Source organism: Dasypus novemcinctus, chromosome 31 (assembly GCF_030445035.2).
Source record: "Dasypus novemcinctus isolate mDasNov1 chromosome 31, mDasNov1.1.hap2, whole genome shotgun sequence".
NCBI lineage: Eukaryota > Metazoa > Chordata > Mammalia > Cingulata > Dasypodidae > Dasypus > Dasypus novemcinctus.
Genome location: NC_080703.1, coordinates 27185226 through 27202156, shown reverse-complemented (window position 1 = coordinate 27202156; position 16931 = coordinate 27185226). Strand labels below are relative to the sequence as shown.

Sequence of the window (16931 nt, the reverse complement as noted above, 5' to 3'; positions counted from 1 at the left end):
AATGTCTTCACCTATATCAGACTAGGAAACAATGGAAACTGTAGTTCTGAGGAACTCACTCTTGACTTAAAATTGTTCTCATTGTGAAAGCAAGAAATAGATAAAATTAATTTTTGTTTTCCACCACAATCCCATTTCTCCTTCCTCTGCCCCTCCACACACCCACATACATACGCTCACTCCAGGACATAAAACTTATATCTTTAGAACTTAGTACTTTGAAGTACTGAGCTGAACCACACATTGTGGTAGATTTTATTAATGAAGAAATAAAAAATAATGGGGATATTTCAGGAAACCAGACTGTGGCTGAGAATTCAAGCTGCTTTCTTCCACTGGCTCTATCAGAAATAAAGTTGATAGTTGGAAATTTATCTGTTGAATCTTTTTGGCTATTCCATATTTCTGGACTTAGAAAGGCAAGAGAACAATATTATTTATTATTTCATAAAGCTCCCAATTAGTGAATCAACTGGGAACCTTGATAAATGTTGTAAGCAGTGATATTCAGAGTCCATGCACTCCATGGAGAGATGAAGTTTATTAATTCAATCAGGGCAGGATGATTAGGTTTTAAGCTTCAGTATTTCATAAACTCAGGCCTCTCTGGGTTTTTTTTGTTGTTGTTGTTTTTTGTTTTTGTAATTATCTTTTTATTTTAAAAAGGAACATAGATCACTCAAAATGTTACATTAAAAAATATAAGAGTTTCCCATATACCCCCATTCCACGCCCCCCCACACATTCCTCCCACATCAACAACCTCTTTCATCAGTGTGGCACATTCACTGCATTTGATGAGTACATTTTGAAGCACTGCTGCACAGCATGGATTATAGTTTACATTATAGTTTACACTTTCTCCCAGTCCATTCAGTGGGTTACGGCAGGACATATAAAGTCCTGCATCTGTCCCTGCAATATCATTCAGGACAACTTCAAATCCCAAAAATCTTCCCATATCACACCCCTCTTTCCTTCTCCCTTCCCTCAGCAACTCCTAAAGCCACTGTCTCCACATCAATGATTCAGTTTCTTCCATTGCTAGAGTCATTTCCTGCTGCTTCTATGGTGATTATGAAGTTGTTTCTACCGGCATGGGCTCAGGGCCTCTGTAAATTACCTTGAACTGTTTTATACATACAGATTGGCTGGAGTAGGGACGACAGCAAATTCAGTTCATTCAAATGCACAAATATTTAATGAAAACCTACTATGTGCCAGACACTGTTGCAAGTTCTTGAAATACAATGGGGAACAAAGAGTAGAGGAGACTAAGGAGGATTAAAAATTCTAGAGGGTGGGAAGCGGACTTGGCCCAGTGGTTAGGGCATCCGTCTCCCACTTGGGAGGTCCGCAGTTCAAACCCTGGGCCTCCTTGACCCGTGTGGAGCTGGCCCGTGTGCAGTGCTGATGCATACAAGGAGCGCCGTGCCACGCAGGGGTGTCCCCCGCTTAGGGGAGCCCCTTGCACAAGGAGTGCACCCCGTAAGGAGAGCCACCCAGCATGAAAGAAAGTGCAGCCACACACACGGAGAGCTGACACAACAAGATGACGCAACTAAAAGAGACACAGATTACTGTGCTGCTGACAACAACAGAAGCGGACAAAAAAGAGCATGCAGCAAATAGACACAGAGAACAGACAACTGGGGGGGAGAGGAAGATGAGAGAAATAAATAAAAATAAATCTTTAAAAAAATATTCTAGAGGTTGGAGAAGGGTTTCAAATTTAAGTGACTTGATCAGGGTAGGCCACAATGAGACGATAAATTATAACAAACGTGAAGGAGTTGTTGGAGTGAGCCTTGCAACTTTGGAAAAGGACTAGAAGGGAGAAGAGAATTTCAGCCATAGGGAATCATGTTTGTAAAGACTCATTCAGGCTGCTATATCAGAATATACTGTAATGGGCAAGGGTGGAAGCTGTTGAATTTTTCAGGATGAGAGGTGATGATAACTGGGACCAGGGTCATTGACAAGGAGTTGGTAAAAGGTGGTCAGTTCCAGCATATGTTTTAAATAAATAATCAGTGGGATTTCCTGACCACTAGGATATAGGTAATAGAGAAAGAGATGAGTCAAAGATGACTCTAAGGTTTTTAGCCAGGGAAACTAGAAGAATGGCAGGGTAGGTTTGGGAGGAAGATCAAAAGTTAAGTTGTGAAATTATTAAGTTTTGGAAGTTTATTAGATACCTAAGCTGAGGTGTTAAGTAGAGTTGAAAACATGATTCTGGAGTTCAGGAGGAAGATTGGAGAAGGAAATACAAATTTGAGGGTTATCAATATATTGATTGGACCTTAAGCCATGAGACTGAATAAAGTCACTGAAGGAGAAAGGAGGGACAGTCAATAGAGGGGAAAAAAATACCCAAGGACCAATCAACCTTAATATTTCTGGTTGAAAAGCAAAATTTTTTTTCTTCTCAAAGAACATCACAAAAGGAAGAGCATCTTTTTCCATGGGTTTAAGTAGGTGAAATAGTTTTCTTCTTTTTATATTCATTCATACCCAGGGCTATAAACCAGGAGGAGGATATGTAACCTTAGATTATTATTTCAGGCATATGTAGCCATTTAGATTAGTTGCCCCCAATTCTTTTTCACCTTGTTTTGGTCCACATAGAGGACCTAGTAGAAACTGTGGGACTATGTTTTCTTTTCCCAGGTTCCTAAAGTCACCTACCATCATGTGGTCTCAAGTTAGCTTTTGGATTCTTTATAGATCCAGACTGTGGCTTCACCTAGAGAGAGATGGTGGATGCTATGAATGAGACAATCTAAGGAATGGAATCTGTAATCAGCTGGACTAAAATGGAGAGAATCCAAAAAGCACAATCACAAATGCAATGAGCTAAAATTCATTAAAGGAAGCTTGTGCACAGAATGCTTTGGTCTTTGGAAATATATAGGGACAGAAGCAGTGAAAAATAAATGTCAAGATAATTTAAATGAATAAGAAAGTGTTATTCCAAATGGTTCTACTCTAAGAAGAGAAGGGAGAAATGGAGAAAGGCATGAAAATAACAAAGAAGTCACTCTGAGAAAACTTGAGAATTTAGAGTGCAAGCTAGATTCTAGAAAAAGGAAAAAATGATATACCCAGAACTAACTCATCCAAAGGATAGGATTATAAACTATTTTTATTTGATCAGAAAGAGTGACTGGAGTTCCACAAAAATTCTCAGAAAAAGAGAGCCAAGATCTCAGAGAGTAAATTAAAATGATTTCCATGGAAGGATTTGAGATCCAAGAAATTACTGAAGGTATCATTTCCAAAGAAGAATTTTTGGGAAATTATGCCCATGAAAATCAGGCCAGAAGAACAGAGTAGCTACAGATGATGTGGACTTATCTGAGAGGGATACACTGTAAAGGACAATGAAAGTTAAGTATCTATAAACATAGTTATTTTAGGTGGGTTTATAGGCCTGAAGAAAATGCCTGGGGAATTTATAGAGTTAGGAATTCCAGAAAAGAAGGGTGAATAACCATATAATTTATCATCCTAATTGGGACACTTTTAAGAGTGAACACAGGAAATGTTAATAATGCTTTAGTTTTCTAGGGTTGCCATAACATATTACCACAAATTTGGTGACTTGAAATAACAGAAATTTATCACACAGTTCTTGAAATAGATGTCCAAAATCAAGGTGTCATCAGAGCCATGGTCCCTCTGGAGACTCTAGGGAAAAATTCTCACTTGCCTCTTCCAGCTTCCAATGTTGCCAGCACGCTCTGAGTTGTAACTCCATCTCACCAATGTCCACCTCCATCTTCATAAGGCCTTCTCTATGTGTCATCTGTCTTTGCCTTTCTTGTCCCTTATAAGGACACCTGTCATTACAGTTAGGGTCCACTCTAATCCACATTGATCTCATCTTTTACCTTAATTCTATCTGTAAATACCCTTATGTCAAATAAGGTCATATTCTGAGATTCCTGGTAGACATATCTCTTTTGGAGGGCCACTATTCAACCCACTATAAATAATTTCATTGGTGCAATAAGATTAAACTCTCTTGGGAAGACCAAAAGTATATGATCACCCAAAAGGGATGGCACATGAAAGATGAGACCTACTAAGGCAAGCATAGCAGGGCAATGATAGAACAATTTGAAGTCTGGCTTGGTGACTCATTGAATGGAGAATTCTCCTTGGATAGGCTTATCTCACTCAGGGAGGTGAAGGAAGACAAGATTTTTGAGTAATGGATCTTATTAGCTGGTCTCTAATGTTTCCAGAAAGACAGGAGTATTTCAAATGCCACTTTCTGTAGCTATCACAAATGTGTCCTGCAGATTTTGGTGGCCTTCTGTGCAAATAACATCCAGATTAAGAAGTATAACATGGTCAGAGCCTCAGAAACTCCCCTAGGCCTTTTTTCTAATCACCAGCCACTCTGGAGTAACACTTACCTTGACTTGGAGAAGTAGAGCTTAGGAAAGTGCACCTGACTCAAGTGAAAAGGTCTCTACCTACCATATGGGAGGACCCAGGTTTGATCCCTGAGGCCTCCTGGTATAAAAGAAGAAGAGAAAGCATGCCTGCACAGTGAGCCAGTGACCACGTGGCAAGCCAAGAGTACCCACAAGGTGAGCTGAGTGCCCACACAAATGCCCACATGGTGAGCTGAGTGCCCCATGGCAAGCCAAGGGCCCACGCAGCAAGCTGAGTGCCTGCACAGTGAGTCAGTGCCCACACAAGTGAGTCATGCAGCAAAATGATGACACAACAAAAGAGATGAAGGGGAGAGTCAAGGTGAAGCACAGCAGAGACCAGGAATTGAGGTGACACAGATGACAGGGAACCTCTGTCCACATCAGAAGTCCCTAGGATCGAATCCCAGTGAATCCTAGAGGAGAAAGAGGAGAAGAGAAGACAAAAAGAGAAGTAGATAATGAAGATGGACACAGCAAATGAACACAGACAGCAAAACAGCAGGGCAGTGGAGGGGGAGGGGAAGAAAAATAAAATAAAATAAAGAAAAAAGAAGTATAGCTTAGACATGCCTGTTTTTTTAATTATATAAATGGACCTATATAGTATGTACTCTTTGGTGCCTTGTTTCACCCAAGATTATGTTTGTAAGACTCTTCCATGTTTTTGCATATAGCAGTAGTTTGTAAAGTACTACATTGTATTCTATATATTTATTTACTCTATTGTTTATGAACTTGTAGGTGGTTTCCACCTTGAGGCTATTAGGATATGGTCATTATAAGCATTCTTATACATGTGTCCTTTGGTGAGCATGTTTGCATTTCTGTGGGTATACAATTAGAAGTGGAATTGCCAGGTCAAAGGGTAAGGGTAAGTTCAGTTTTAGTGGCTAGTTTTTGAAAGTCAATATTTCAATTAAGGGCTAGACGTTTAGTGCTGAGAGAAGACAGTGTTCCTGGGAAAAGCCTGTGGCAGGGACCCTGGTCCTTACAAGGATCGTAGGGTCTTAGTTTCAGAATCACCAATTGCAGCTTCACTTCAGAAATTTGCAGGAGCTTTTCCAGCTAAAGCAAATGCATGAATGAGAAGGAAATGGCCCATGGAAAGCAGATTTGAGAGATCAGGGAAATTAATTCCACAACGAGAAGTAGTCGCAATAGACATTGTAGAAGATGAAAACGACTCCTTGCAATATGCAGCGGTTGCTGTTATCAAGAAGGCCACACTTAACGCTGGAGAAATAATGGACTCAATGGAGATGGTACACGAGAAGTTTTGAGTCAATGATGTAAAGAACAGGGAGTCTAAAGTAAGATGCTGTGGCTGGGAAGTGTGATGGACTGATGCATCACTCAGAACCTCACCTTCGGTGAAGGACTTGTCATCCAGCTGCTGACAAGGCTGTCCATGGACAGCCTCCAGCTCTCAGCCCCTTTGAGGATTGCCTCAGCTGCAGAGAGTTGCCTTGAATAAGGTAATGCCCATCTCTGGGTGGTCCACATGCAAAAACTGATTGATTAATATGCTAGCATAAAGGCCTGGACACTTCTGCCTAACTCAAGATGTTCCTGGACCATTCTAGCTCCATGAGGAAGTTGGCCAATGCTTTCATCCAGCCTATATCTGAGCTCTACTTTTCCCTAAATCCACTCCTATTTTCTACCTTCCACACATATTGATCCCCTGGGAGCCCCTCAATAAAAGTCCTGCCTCCTAAACTCTATTTCAGAGTCAGTTTCCCAGGAAACACAGCCTGGGACAGAAGGGCACATGCCATGTGAGACTTGGCTTCGAATTACTTCAACTTCAGAAACCCCAAAGGAGCCACCCTCCATGCAGTGAGAGAGGACCTGTGTGCCAGATGCTAAACAAGCTCTGTTTGTACCTGGGCAGGTTGGTAAGACCCCTCAGGCTGAAAATGAACAGAGTTAAGACTTTGGGAAGGGGAAATGGGACTTTAATTTTTAGACTTAAATGGAAGGGTGCTTAATTCGAGGCACTTTAATTTCACCCCAGGATTTTAATAATAGAAAGGGAGTTACATTATTCAAATGAAGGACATTTTCATTATGCTTGGCTGCTACTGTGTTTATTTGTGATGGTTTTGTGTGTCATTCTGGCTAACAGCTATTGAGCTATATTCAACAATGTGGCTGGGCGTGATTTGAAAAAGAAAATAGAAGAGGGAGTCATATTTCAATTCAGGGTAGAGCGTGGTTGCAGAGTTAATTTAATGAATATCCTGTTCTCACCCATTTTAAAGTTATCTTAGTGAAAATGAATTGCCCACCATGAAGATAAAAGAAGTAGCAGTAGTGAGTGTTTTTAGTACACCTCTCCCCTTCCATATTCATTTTCTCCACCTTCCACTGCCAAGGGAGGAAGAGTGACTTTTCTAACTGGCACAAATAGGGAGCAGATCCGAGCATGCATGGCTGTTGGCCTAGGTCCATGTAGAAGGAACACATGGGTCATGGAACAGAGGAGCTTCTGAAAACAAGCATGGAAGCCTGTGGCTCTTCTACACATCAGGATGTGTTGGAAATAAGGCATAGATTCTGCCAGAGTATTTTCGCTTGGCAGACCCAAACTGACTTTTTTTTCTTTTAAATGTTACATTCAAAACATATGAGGTCCCCATATACCCCCACCCCATCACCCCACTCCTCCCACATCAACAACCTCTTCCATCATGGTGGCACATTCACTGCACCTGGTGAATATATTTTGGAGCACTGCTGAACCATATGGACAGTGGTCTACATTGTAGTTTACACTCTCCCCTAGTCCACCCAGTGGGCCATGGTAGGACACACAATGTCCAGCATCTATCCCTGCAGCACCACCCAGGACTACCCCAAATCCTGAAAATGCCCCCACATCATATCTCTTCTTCCCTCTCCCTACCCTTAACAGCTACCATTACCACTTTCTTCACATCATTGCTACAATTTCTTCCATTACTATTCACAATTACCTAGCAGAACACCAGTAAGTCCACTCTAATCCATACTCTATTCCTCCATCCTGTGGACCCTGGGATGGTTTTGTCCAGTCCCCCTCTATATCTCTTGAGTGGGTTCGTCTCAAAATAAGGCTTTGGGAAATCTCATGGTGATTACACTTCCAAGGAGCTTATGAAACATAAAACTGATGTTTATCACTGTGAGTCTGGTTCATGTGTCTATTCCTGAAATATTCTGGACTTTGAAAGGATAGAGAGAGGATTTATCAAACTGGAAACTAATGGGAAGGCCCATCAGGGAGGGCCTTAAACTAAAAACTAAGCATTGGAACATTTGGGAGAAAGTTTATAATACTATTTCTGGGTAGAAGAGGGTATTGTCTCTCCAAATCTCTCGTTCTGGGTAGAATAACTTACATCTCAAATTTGCATGTATATTTCATGCATAGATGGTGCCTCATACCAGCAATCTGATTCTCATCCTGTTCTCATCAGTTCAAAAGGTCAAAGGCAGGTGGCCTTTGCTAAATTTCAAGTCAGAGGAAGCTATGCTGAGTTGCATATATTAGTTCTGAGACATCATAAATAGTTTCTATTCCTCAAAAGACACTTGTGATTTATTTTGCACTCCATTTGCCATTCAGCTTCTTATTTATTTCCAAGCTGAGGAAAATTTCCAAAAACTATTGGAAATTAGTAGAAAAAGTCTTATTACAAATTTAAGAAATATCAGTGCCATCAATAATCTTCTTCTGGTGTGTGGTTTTGTTGCATCATTTTAGTGAATAAAAGATATTAATGAGAACTTTCCTATTTTTAGTCAAGATCTTGTTCCTCTAACCCTGTCCCCAACCCCACTCTATATTCTATTCCCCATAAAGAAGAACCTCCACCACCAAGTCTCCTAGCCCTGTGTTTCACAACCCTCAGTGTGGAGAAAGGGCCCTGTACGTTGGACAAAACAGTTTGGGACCCACTTGACCCCACATTTTCACATAGGTTGTTCTTCCATAGCATTCCACTGCACTGTTTTCATTTTAATTACAACAGTGGCTGTTCAATTTCTATATAAAAGTATTTTGAAGGAGAAGTTTTGCATTTTTGGTTTTCAATGTAATTTTTCTCATCTCAGTTGAAAAATCACTTCAGAAAAATTATCAACTGTTCCGCCTCTTTGGCAGATGGACTCTACAATTCCCTCTACAATCTGGCACAAAGACGACGTACATGCATGACTTACACACAGTGGAATTATCTCACTCTTCCTGATTTGGGAAACAGCTGGAGAATTCCTTCACATGTTCAAGAATGCAATGAATGATGAAACAGCAGACTTGCCACAGGCAAGACCGAAATGTTGGGCTTTCATGGCGTGGGTTGGGAAAATTGCTCGCAGTGGAAAGTGTGATTTGGTTAAACCATTTATTGAAACCTGCAGCGTCATTTCACCGTCCAACTCACCCTTAACCAAATATGCTTGTCCAGAATAGTGGGAAAGCAGGAGTTTGGAATCACGCAGATCTAGAATCAAATATGTCACATTGCATTGCAGAACCTCAGTGTCTCCATCCTTAAAAAAGTGTCTTAATCCTCTGAGTGCATAGCTGATTTTCAGAAAATGTTACCAAATTTCATAAGCTTCTGATAGAAAAGGTACATGGAAAAGTTCACAGACCTTTCCTTTTACCCATTTCCTTTGGACTGCCATTTGCTTTTGTCTAATAAATTGCTAGAATATGCCATTTTAAAAATGACAAACTGCCTGTTCTTTTTAAATCACTGGTTATAAAGAGTGAATTAATTAGCTGCCCTACTCTTCTTTCCTCATTGAACCAGAAATGAGATATCTTGATTTTCAGCCCCAATGGATTTTACCCCCAAGCAAAATTAAGGACAAACAAATGAAATACACAACCAAGGTTTGCAAATCGTTTTTGCAGAATCATTGCTAATGACTTGCTAAATGTTCAGATGACTAGTCAAGTGTGTACCAAGTGCCTCTACATTTTAAAAACTCATTATTCCAGAACTACTCAGCTCCTTGGCCTCTCTTGCTTTAATGTTTAATCTACTTCATAGTTCTAGCTGAAGATTTACTAAAGAAACTCAAATCGGTGCCATTCGAATTGGTCAATAATACTACTACTAGCAGCTCACGTGAAAAATGTGGATGGAAGGATGGTGGGAATATTCTCGCAAACATGACTCAGAATTGTAGAAATTTTAATACAGTGAGATGAAGGTTATGCTTTAACACCTTTGAATAAATACACTCTAACAGGCCATGTACTATTTCACTTAATACAATGCCCTGTGATTATTATTGTGTATCATTAGCCCCATTTTACAGAAGAATAATTGGTCCGCAGAAAAGTTGACATGCATGTTATTTAATAAGTGGCAGATCCTGTGTTTAAACTCATGTAAAGATGAAAGGTGAGCATCTACTAAGAAGCAGGGACTTTACACATGATATCTCATTTATTCCTCAAGGCTACCATGTAAGAAAGGTGAGGCTTTCTTTGATTTGGGAGACACTAAGATACTCCATGTATTACCTGCGATTCTACCTACTGGGTGGCAGCACTTAGGAAAAATGGGGATATTCTATGGATGGATACTGGGGTATCTCAGCCAATCAAAGAAAGGATGAGAAAGCTAATTATATCAAAGGCCAGGAATGGAGTTGAGCCTCAGGAAGTCTAGGGAACTTGAAATTGCCAAGACCTTCTCTTCCCAGCACTCTTCTGTTTGTTACTGTGTAGGTATCAATTTCTTTCCCTAAACAATGGCTTCCTCCACATGGGTGGCTATCAGGATTCTGTGAGTCCCTCATCCCTCAAATTCTCCATTAAAAATGAGAAACTTTTTTCCCTTCAGATCCTGTTTGAAAAATCCAGACGAATGGCCTATTAGCTCAGTTTCAAATAGGGGCACACTACTGAACCAACTAACTGGGTTCAGTGGGACAAGGTCATCTGAGAACGTAGAGACTTACATATAAGCACATCACTGAAGTGAGTAAAGGAATAATTGGTGAAGGAAGGAGTGTTCTACTCTGAGAAGAGACAGAGAGTGTTAAGTAGATTAAATAACAGATGTTAATCTGAGAGTGCAGGGAATTAGCCTAATTTTGTATCTTATGGATGATCTGCCTCTTGAGTCATTGTTCCCATGCTTGAGCAAAGCTGTATGAAGCATGTTACTTAAAGAGAGAAGGGGGGAAACGGACTTGGCCCAATGGTTAGGGTGTCCGTCTACCACATGGGAGGTCCGTGGTTAAACCCCGGGCCTCCTTGACCCGTGTGGAGCTGGCCCATGCGCAGTGCTGATGCGCGCAAGGAGTGCCCTGCCACTCAGGGGTGTCCCCCACATAGGGGAGCCCCACGCGCAAGGAGTGTGCCCATAAGGAGAGCCGCCCAGCGTGAAAGAAAGTGCAGCCTGCCTAGGAATGGCGCCGCCCACACTTCCCGCTGACGACAACAGAAGCGGACAAAGAAACAAGACGCAGCAAATAGACACAAAGAACAGACAACTGGGGGAGGGTGAGGGAATTAAATAAAATAAAATTTAAAAAAAAGAGAGAAGGGAGTAGACCTGGGTCGTGTTTTAAGTACAATGTCATCTATACCCTCATAATAATAATTTTTATGGAAGGGGAAATTGAGGCCCAGAGAAGTCAGGCAACTTGCTCAGAATCACTCAGCTAATGAATGACAGAAACAAGATGCAGACCCATGCTGACCCTCGTCAAAACCCATATCCATCACCACTACCCACTAAAAGCCCCAATGAGAATGGAGAGCAAGAAAGCACTGGACGGAACAGGGTAGAGAAGCTGCTTTATAAGGCTGACCCGAGGCTGATGTGCAGTGGTGAAGCAACAGGGCTCGTAGGGGACTTTGCTGGTAACTAGCTGTGTGACATTATACAACCTGCTGGGCATTCTCTTAGCCTGTTTCCTCCTTATGATGAGAACAGACCAGACAAGCTCAAACATTCTAGACTCTGCTGTGCCATAGAGTCAACTGCATCCACAAGCCCAGTCGGTGGTGTGGATTGCTCTTCTTTTCCTAGAACAGAGTCCCTCTAAGTGAATTGAAGGCTGTCCTGAGATTCTTGCCAGGCTTGCTTTCAGCTACATATTGCACCCACAGGGAGTGGTTAGGGAATGTATTCCTGGTGTAGGTATGGGGCCAGCTGCACACTGATAAAATCATGACTCATGGCTACTGGAGCTCAAAGAAGCAAATATGATGAGACAAGGAAAATCGCTGCAAGACTCACACCCCAGAAAGACCACAAATGAACTCTTGCTGTTTTATCAATTTGTTTTTCGGATCATGAGATCTCTCAGATTCTTTTAACCTTTAATACTTGCACTCATCTATCCATCCCTCCAATATGAGTCAGGATGTCTTTGTCTTTCTACCCCAACTGCTATCTCAGCACAAGGTTTGACTCAAGTGCAGACTTCAAATGTGAGGTGATATGCTATATAAGAGCGTAGACTGGGGAGTGGGTGTAGCTCAGTGGCTGAGCACCTGCTTCCTGTGTATGAGGTCCTGGGTTCAATCCCCAGTACCTCCTTTAAAAAAAGTAAAAAAAAGTATATATGAACCTGGACTATTCTAGACAGGAGGATGAGGGGAAAGGCTATTTGTGGAACAACAATTTTGATGAATTGTCTGCTCAATGATGCATGTGTTCTTCGTGAAGCTAATTAATTGAATTCACTTAATTGAGAGATGGTGTTAGAATGATTTTTCCTTCAAAAAGTGTTAAAGGAGGGAAGCAATGTAGCTCAAGTGACTGAGCTCCTGCCTACCACATGGGAGGGGTCCTTGGATCAGTTCCCGGTGCTTCCTAAAGAAGACAGCAAGCTGACACGAAGGGCAGGTGCAGCAAGCTGACACAACAAGATGATGGAACAAGAGGCACAAGAAGAAAAACATAATGAAAGACATGACAAAACAGGGAAAGGAGGTGGCTCAAACAATGAGGTGCCTCCCTCCCATGTTGGAGGTCCTGGGTTTGGTTCCCAGTGCCTTCTAAAGAAACAAGGAAGATGAAAAGAAGTTACAAGTGCAAACAATGAGGGAGTGGGGAGAAATAAATAAATAAAATAAATCTTTAAAAAATAAAAAGTGTTGAAGAAGTGAAGAGAAAATCCCTTTCAACATTTTGTCCTTACCTTATTGTCACCAGGTCACAGCAAAAACCCTCTGAAGGTTCTGAATATATTTTTCCAATTGCTTTTCAACTTTGTAATTACCAGGATCTAAAAACCTTGATTTTGCTTTTTCAATAATTTATGGTGAAACCCCATTGCCAGCAAAAGCAAAATAATTTCCACTATGCCTATGGGACAGAATGGATTGTGAAGGAACCTGATAGGAAAGTGATATTTTTTTCTCTTCCCTGGTGTTCTAGGTTGTCACTCGTTTTCATTTCTCATTTTTAAATGCTAGTTAGTGAGCATCAAATTCTATGTGCATGGATTTCTTTCCAAATTCTAAGCCAAGCAAGGCCACATTCAAATAGGAATGCTGACTTATTTCAAACTCTGGATAGCATGAATAAAAGAAAGATTTTTGTTTTTCTCATTATATGTGTATTACTCATCATTCTCTGCTATTTTAATGAATTATAAGGACAGGACAATGTATTGATTCTGTCTTTCACCATTGCTTAACTGTCATTCAGGGACTTAAAATATTGTTTCTTTTCTGTTTTTCTTTGTAAGAGCTCTGTTTTGGCTGCGGTTGTTTTTTGTCTGCTCGTGTTTTGTTTTGTTTTAGTGTGATCTTTAAGTTTTTTCCCTAAACAATTACTTAATCACTGTCTATCTTTGTCTAAAAATAAATCACAACCCCTCAAGAACAAGTCTACTGACAGTTGAGCTTAGTTGACATTTACTCAACTGTGTCAGTCCTGAAATCCAAAACTCTACCAGATTGGCAGGGACTGAAAGTTGAAGGATTGGACCCTGGTTTTTCTCACTCCGAGTTGCCCCACTTGTCTGCCCTGGGGGGTCTCAGAGAGCAAGTCAAAGCTTGAGGGATGTTTCTTCTCAGCGCAAAGTGGGGCCTTCAGCTCAAGCCAGCTCATCTTCAGTCCTGAAGAGCCTCAATCTGGCGCCTGTGCATTTCCCCTACTTGGACACCAAGGAGCAGTGAGCAATCAGGCAGCTATGTGCTCCCCAGACCTGGGTGAAGCAGAGAACAGGCCTGCTTCACTGCGCTCTGCAGGCCACAGGCCTACACTGCCCAAAGCGTGACTCACGCTTACTTTTTTTTTTTTAATTTAAGAACATATTTTAATAAAAAGGTGTTATAAAAACAATTTCATTTTCCTAAGCAAAAATTTATATAAATATGCTTTCATTCCTTGCATTGTTTTCCCTTTTCTTCTGTTAAACACAATACAATTTTTTTTCTCCAATCACTTGACATAATATACCAGTGTTTTTTTTTGCTTCTTTTGGTCTTTATTTATTTTTTAATGTAACATTAAAAAAATATGAGGTCCCCATATACTCCCCACCCGCTCACCCCACTCCTCCCCCCATAACAACAACCTGCTCCATCATCATGAGACATTCATTGTACTTGGTGACAACATCTCTGAGCACCACTACATCTCATGGTCAGTGGTCCACATCATAGCCCACACTCTCCCACAGTCCACCCAGTGGGCCAAGACGGGTAACTGTCCCTGCAGCACCACCCAGGACAACTCCAAATCCCGAAAATGCCCCCACATCATATCTCTTCCTCCCACTCCCTACCCCCAGCAGCCACCATGGCCACTTTCTCCACACCTATGCCATTACTAATCATAATAGTTCATGAATAGAATATCAATAAGTCCACCCTAATCCATACTCTATTCCTCCATCCTGTGGACCTTGAAATGGTTGTGTCCACTCCACATCTATATCAAGAGGGGGTTTAGATTCCACCTGGATGCTGGATGCAACACTTACTTTTATTCTCAGGAAAAGACTATCTATGAATATCACCTGAGAGTATACAAGATCCAGAGGCTCTGGATCAAAGGGGACAGTGCTCACCCACTGAGGACAACGAACACCACATCTGACAACATCCTCTGAAAGAACAGATGTCATTCATGTTCTTACCACGGTCCACTGAAGAGCAGCCCAAAGAGTATTTCCTTGATATGCTGTCAAAGGCCTGGAAAGATCTCCATATGCAGCAAAATAGAAAAAGAAAGAGAGAGAAGACAGACAAAAAGAGAGATGGAGAGAACCCCACCCTGGAATTTAAGACCCCTAAAATTTCACTAACAAGAGAGTATGACTTCCAGTTCTTCAGCTTCTTTGGGGAGGCAGGAGTAGGGCCTCTTGCAAAAGTAGTCAGTGATGTAGAGAAGGAAGCAGAGTTTCCAGAGCTTCTGGAGTGAGCAAGAGTTGGAACTACTATGTGGCAAGTCAAGTACCGAGGGCACGAAATTTAAGGAGATGCTCTCAGGTGCCAACCCTGGAAGAGAAGCAGAGACAACTGAAAGAGGAGCATCCCAAACAGCACTTTTTAGAAAATGAGCTGGGAAAGGAGGGATGAGAAAAACGAAGTGATTTGCCCAATGCATTTCACAAACTGAAAGGATAGGTGGTGTAAAACACAGGTCCCCTGCTTTTAGCTTGGAAATCTTGACTTTGCCTGTTTTCACGTTCTGGTGAACCCATGATTTTTGTTTTATGCTGGTTATTGCAGTCACGTTTTATTATTTCTGCATTTTTCCTGTTATTTTGATATGACTGAAACAGTTCTGATTTGGGGGTGGGACAGATTGGATTCCAGTACCATTTTGACCACTTACAAATTTATGTTACTTTGAAGAAACTATTTAACATCCCTGAATCACAGTACTCTATTTGTAAGACGGGATTGTTACTAGAATTAAGTAAGATAATTTACATGTGTTCACACAGGTATTCATTCAGCAAAGTGTACCTAGTACCCATCTATGCCAGGCTCTGTGCCAAGGCTGAGGATAAAATAGTGAGCAAAATCAACATGGCCCTATTCCCATAGAGCTTTCCATCAAGTGAAGGAAACAAATAGATAAGATCTTGTGCCTAGATAGACACTAGTGAAAACCTGCTCAAGTATTGGTTTTAAAGGGGTGGACTATCATTTGTGGGCTAATGTTTTTGGGTTCACTCTTTTGTACTGTAAGAGTGATAGAATTAGTTTAAATGAGGGACTCTTTCTCCTTTATGCATAGAAGAGTCATTTTCTCCCCAGTAGATGAAGCCAGCTTTAAATTCCATCAGGCAGACAAAAGAGTTTATTGAATGGATAATACACATTTCATAAATTCCCTTTCACAAAAGACTGCAGTGAGTCATGCTTTCAAAAGTGCCAGAGGATGGATTTACGCCACATGCCAGTCAAAATGGTTCATTTGGAGCAGTTACACAGTCAGTTAGGTAAATAATGCAAGTAATATAAATCACATCGATCCTCTGTTTACACAATAGACCGTAACCACTCTGGAGGAGCCTAAACAATCTGATACAAGGGGAGTGTTTTATAAATGATATAAATACAGTACAAGTTAAAGTGAATCAAGCGAAGCACCCCCAAAGGAGAACAAGTTCTTTAGAGAGGCCTGGAGGACATAACGGGGATGAAATATATGCCTTTTGATAAACTTATTATTAGTTAATCCTCCTGGCTTTAAAATAATTGGGGTGAATTTAAACTCTCTTACCAACAGCTACAAGGCTGGTTGGTCAGGTTGGGATCAATCTCCTAAATATAGAGGGGTGTTTCACAGAACCCAAAAGTCAGGATGAAACTAGGTTTTAAGGAGGAAATAGAATTAGAACAGGGATTACTGAAAAAGAACAACAGCAACAAAACAAAACAAAACAAAAAAACAGAAAGTTTCTCATTTCTTACTTCCTTCTCCTCAAAGCTCTTGCTTTTCCAATTGGCCTTCTCTGTGTTTTCATCTACGTGTCCTCCCGTAGTTTCCCTGTTTCTGCTTCATCCACACGTAGGGGTAGTTTCCCTGGGTTTTTAGTGCCAAATACCTGGGAGAGAGATTCTCACTGCCCCACTTTGGGCCAGGTGCCCCATTCCCAATAAATGACGGGAAAGGAATGGGAAAATAAACACAGTAACAACCGACCAGGACACATGTCTTTACTCGGGAAGTAAGTTCTCAGAGTGGCGACTGGAGTGTGGACTGGGACGACAGCCAAGTAACTGTCTCCCAGAGGCCCTGGAACCTTGATAAGATCCAGAGGCAGAAGAACACACTTGAGGATGGACTCAGGAGGTACAGAGTTGCTATAGAGATATTCCATCCCTTTCTATATCCGAAGAGAGAACGGCTACCAGATCTGCTAGGATGCTGCCTCTTTAATGATTGAATTTACCTTACAATATATTTATGTGTATTTTAATGGAGTACACATGTCTTGGCAGAATGCATCACAAAAATAAACTAAGCCAAACAAAAAGCTAAACACCAAAAGGAT

At 41.1% G+C, this 16931-nt stretch overlaps 1 long non-coding RNA gene across 1 annotated transcript in view; it reads right to left on the bottom strand.

Moving 5' to 3' along the window:
* LOC131277023 (uncharacterized) overlaps positions 1-16592 on the bottom strand; it is a 55417-nt gene extending 38825 nt beyond the window's left edge. The window contains exon 1 of the long non-coding RNA XR_009184217.1: positions 16348-16592. This is a non-coding gene — a long non-coding RNA (uncharacterized lncRNA). The remainder of the gene's footprint in view (positions 1-16347) is intronic.
* Positions 16593-16931: the final 339 nt, after the last annotated feature.